Consider the following 5,056-nt stretch of genomic DNA (forward strand, 5'->3'; position numbering starts at 1 on the left):
CCGAAACCTCCCTGGAGTGGGGAAAGGCGTTTGTTGGATTCGGCAGAATATCGAAAGCCTCACCCCCGTCCGTGTGCACTCACGAGGCCTGTCACCTGCAGCTGGCCTCCTGACGCTCAGCAGGCGTTCTGTATAGGACGTGCCCTTCACACACGCCAGAATAAGTGGCTTTCTGACTTTATAAGCAGATGGCTTGGGGACTTGGCAACCACAACCTAAATTGCTTCTAGGGAACCCAGCCAAATCAACTTTCTGAACTTCTGTTTGCTGGGTTTGTTTCATCTCAGATGCTGAGAACTGTGAGCCAGGCCCGAATGTAAAATCCCCTTGGGGCTGAGTGCAATGGTTCATGCCTGTAATCCCAGCACTTTGGAACTCAAAGTGGGGTGGATTACTTGAGAACAGGCGTTGAAGACCAGCCTGGGCAACATGGCAAAACCCCATATCTACAAAAAATACAAAACTTAGCCAGGTGTGATGGCTCGCACTTGTACTCCCAGCTACTCAGGAGGCTGAGGTGGGGGGATCACTTAAGCCTGGGGAGATTGAGGCAGTGAGCCATGATCGCACCACTGCACACAGCCTGGGTGAGACACCGAGATTGTCCCAAAAATTAAAAGTAAAAAAGCCCCTCAGGAGACCCAGTCTAATACTACTGAACATACTTGTGCTTTTCTTCGCCATTGTACTAGGAGAATCTAAAATCCCTCCCAGTTCTGCAACAAGCTGCTGCGGGCTCAGAAGCCTTAGTTATTCTGGAAGCAGCAAGAGGTTAATTTTAGGCCAAAATCTATTTGTTCTTCTCTCAATGGCTTTCAAAGGAAAATGGAAAGTAATACAATGCTCCCCATCTTCATTGAGGAAGAACATGACGTTTCCCCTTTATTTCTCTAAAGGAAAGGTTGCTTAGGCAAGTGTCTAAGCCATGAAGATCCCCCACCCTCAATCTCGCTCTCCTTCTCTTAGTCCACTCTGTCTCATGTAAAGCAGAATCTTTGGAGGATACAGAGAGTAATTACAAATAAATGCTGGGTTCTGCTGGCCCAGGGTATGCTGACTTTCTGCTCAGCCCATGGCGAGCCACCATGGCCAAGAACTCGTTCTCCACACCCCTCTACCCGCTTATCCCAGGCAGTATCCTGACCTGTGCCTGCAGGACACCTGTTGTGGGACTCAAGAAATATCTGATGACAGAGTGTATGAGAGGCAGTGGGGACAGGGCAAGCGGGGAGTAGGGGCTGCTCCCGGGACTGCTGGCTGCCTGTCCTGGGAACAGGGGCCTGGGATGCCACCCAGAACTCATCCGTGGGCGCAGAGCCATATGCTGGTTTTGAGTGGGCTTTAGTATTGAATGGCTGGATCTCAATCCTGATTCTTCTTGAGCCACTTCTTAGCTGGATGATCATGAACGAGTCATTTAACCTCTATCAGCTTCAATGTGCTCTTCCCTAAAACAGGGATAATAAGAGAGGATAATTCATGGGACTGCCGGGAGGATTAAGTGAGCTCAAAAGTACTGAGCGTGGAGGTTGGCAAATAGCAAGTGCTCCATGAGTATTGACCAGTAAGTAAGCACTCAGCAGGTAGTAGCTGTTGCTGCTGCTCCTGTTATTTGGAAGTGGTTTTTGTCTTCTAATTCATGCCGAATTATCTTCTCACTGCATCACATCAATGGCACAACAGGTCAGGGCAGCCACCTCCAGTGCCCCGTAGGCTCAGATTCACTAACAATTAGAAGGACCTGTTCCTAGAGGTACCCATTAGTGGACAGGAGAATCCACAGTCCGCCCGTTAGGGTGAGAGTTCCCACAACCATCCTGTCTCCCCAGCCACAGCAGCACCCCTCTCCCAGCAGCACCCTTCCCTTGGCAGCCTCACACCTGCCTGCTAGGAGGTCGCGTGGCTCATGAGCTAAGCCCAGGCCTGGGAGCTGGGAGTTTCCTCACCCATGCACTGACCGTCTCTATGACTCTAGGCACATCACCTCAACTGCCTGCAATGTGAAGGGTGGGACTGAGGTACCGTGGTGCTCCCTACTAAGGAAGAAAGAGGGCACCGGTCTAGAAAGCATCTGGAGACAGTAGAAGGAAGCACCAGCTCATGACTAGCATGGAGGCACTGCAGAAATACACAGTGCAGGGCCAGGTGCAGTGGCTCACACCTGTAATCCCAGCACTTTGGGAGGCGGAGATGGGAGGATTGCTGGAGCCCAGAAACTCAAGACCAGCCTGGGCAACATAGTGAGACCCCATCTTTACAAAAAATAGACAAAATTGGCTGGGTGTGGTGGTGTGCACCTATAATCCCAGCTATTTGGGGGTCCGAGGTGAGAGGATCGCTTGAGCACTGGAGGTCAAGGCTGCAGTGAGTCATGATCACACCACCACACCAACTGGGCAGCAGAGCGAGACACTGTCTCTTAAAAAAGGAAGAAGAAAGAGGGATATGCAGTGCCCCATGGCCAGTTTCCTGCCAAGGGTGAAGGGAAGTGGCATTGTAACAAGAGAATTTTAAAACAATCATAAAAGCTACTAAGAGTCAGTCTATTGTTTATTATCACCATGTCCCAGCAATTCTAGACAAGGTCAGTGATAACACATCTGGGGACTGGTGAGGGCAATCACTCCCATTGTCCTCCACCTTGGTGTGCCATCACCTGGGGGCCGCAGCCTCCCACCTCTCCGATTCATGCATTCCCTAAAATGCTCCACGCCAGGGCCCAGCCCTCTTTGCCAGAATCACATTACTTTTCTCTCTGCTCTGGCTGCTGAATGCTCCCCACCCTAGCTCACTAAGATCACCTCTAGCTGGGAGCCCTCAACCCTCTTGGGCTCTTGATGTTCCTTTCACCTTTACTTCCTGACTGTGCCCACTCCCTGTTCTGTGTACCTGGCATGGAAACTGGGAAAGTTTCCAGAATCAAAATGGAGTCACTTGTGTTAAAAAACCTTAACAAGGCCGGATGTCAGGGCTCACACCTGTAATCCCAGCACTTTGGGATGCCAAGGCGGGTGGATCACCTGAGGTCGGAAGTTCAGGATCAGCCTGGCTTTCTGCCCATGGACGCCGTGGAAGAAGCATCCTTCAAGTCTCTCTTCTTGCCGTCATCTCTAAGTCAGAGCCTCCTAAAGAGCCGGAACAGCTGAGGAAGCTCTTCATTGGAAGGTTGAGCTTTGAAACAACCAATGAGAGCCTGAGGAGCCATTCTGAGCAATGGGGAATGTTCCCAGGCTGTGTGGTAGTGAGAGATCCAAACACCAAGCTCTCCAGGGCCTTTGGTTCTCACATATGCCACTGTGGCGGAGGTGGATGCGCCATGAACGCAAGGCCACACAAGGTGGATGGAAGAGTTGTGGAACCAAAGAGAGCTGTCTCGAGAGAAGATTCTCAGAGACCAGGTGCCCACTTAACTGTGAAAAAGATATTTGTTGGTGACGTTAAAGAAGACACAGAAGAACATCACCTAAGAGATGATTTTGAACAGTATGGAAAAATTGAAGTGATCGAAATCATGACTGACCGAGGCAGTGGCGAGAAAAGGGGCTTTGCCTTTGACACCTTTGACGACCATGACTCCGTGGATAAGACTGTCATTCAGAAATGCCATACTGTGAATGGCCACAGCTGTGAAGTTAGGAAAACCCTGTCAAAGCAAGAGATGGCAAGTGCTTCATCAGGCCAGAGGTCGAAGTGGTTCTGGAAACTCTGGTGGTGGTCGTGGAGGTGGTTTCTGTGAGACCTTGGTCATGGAGGAAACCTCAGTGGTTGTGGTAGCTTTGGTGGCAGCCATGGTGGTGGTGATGAATGTGGTGACAGTGGGGATGGCTATAAAGGATTTGGTAATGATAGAAGCAATTTTGGAGGTGGTGGAAGCTACAATGATTTTGGCAATTGCAACAATCAGTCTTCAAATTTTGGACCCATGAAAGGAGGAAATTTTGGAGGCAGAAGCTCTGGCCCCTATGACGGTGGAGGCCAATACTTTGCAAAACCACGAAACCAAGGGGCTCTGGAGGTTCCAGCAGCAGCAGTAGCTATGGCAGTGGCAGAAGATTTTAATTAGGAAACAAAGCTTAGCAGGAGAGGAGAGTCAGAGAAGTGACCAGGGAAGCTACAGGTTACAACAGATTTGTGAATTCAGTCAAGCACAGTGGTGGCAGAGCCTAGTTGCTACAAAGAACACATGTTTTAGACAAACACTCATATGTATGGGCAAAAACTGGAGGACTGTATTTGTGACAAATTGTATAACAGGTTATTTTAGTTTCTGTTCTGTGAAAAGTGTAAAGCATTCCAACAAAGGGTTTTAATGTAGAGGTTTTTTTTCACCCATGCTGTTGATTGCTAAATGTAATAGTCTGATCGTGACGCTGAATAAATGTCTTTTTCTTTTAACGTGCTGTGTAAAGTTAGTCTACTCTGAAGCCATCTTGGTAAATTTCCCCAACAGTGTGAAGTTAGAATTCCTTCAGGGTGATGCCAGTTTGTATTTGGAATTTATACACAACCTGCTTGGGTGGAGAAGCCATTGTCTTCAGAAACCTTGGTGTAGTTGAAATGATAGTTACTATTGTGACCTGAAGTTCACCATTAAAAGGGATTATCCAAGCAAACTCATGGAATTATTGGTTATAAAAGTGATTGTTGGCACATCCTATGCAATATATCTAAATTGAATAATGGTACCAGATAGAATTATAGATGGGAATGAAGCTTGTGTATCATCCATTATCATGTGTAATCAATAAATGATTTAATTATCTTGAATGAAAAAAAAAAAAAAAGATCAGCCTAGCCAACATGGTGAAACCCCATCCACTAAAAATACAAAAAAAAAAAAAAAAAAATTAGCGGAGCATGGTGGCCCATGCCTGTAATCCCAGCTACTCAGGAGGCTGAGACACTCATTGTAGCGATGGGAGAGGTGGACAGCACCTCTCCCAGGATATTTTTCTTTAAGAGACAGAGTCTTGTTCTGTCACCCAGGCTGGAGTGCAGTGGCAGCATCATGGCTCACTGCAGCCTCAATCCCCTGGGCTCAAGCAATCCTCCCATC

At 48.1% G+C, this 5,056-nt stretch overlaps 1 pseudogene; it reads left to right on the plus strand.

The window, feature by feature from the left end:
- The first annotated feature begins 1,085 nt into the window (after positions 1 to 1,085).
- LOC112629809 lies at positions 1,086 to 4,097 on the plus strand (annotated as a pseudogene).
- The last annotated feature ends 959 nt before the right edge of the window (positions 4,098 to 5,056 follow it).

Source organism: Theropithecus gelada, chromosome 8, assembly GCF_003255815.1.
Source record: "Theropithecus gelada isolate Dixy chromosome 8, Tgel_1.0, whole genome shotgun sequence".
In the NCBI taxonomy this organism is placed as follows: Eukaryota; Metazoa; Chordata; class Mammalia; order Primates; family Cercopithecidae; genus Theropithecus; species Theropithecus gelada.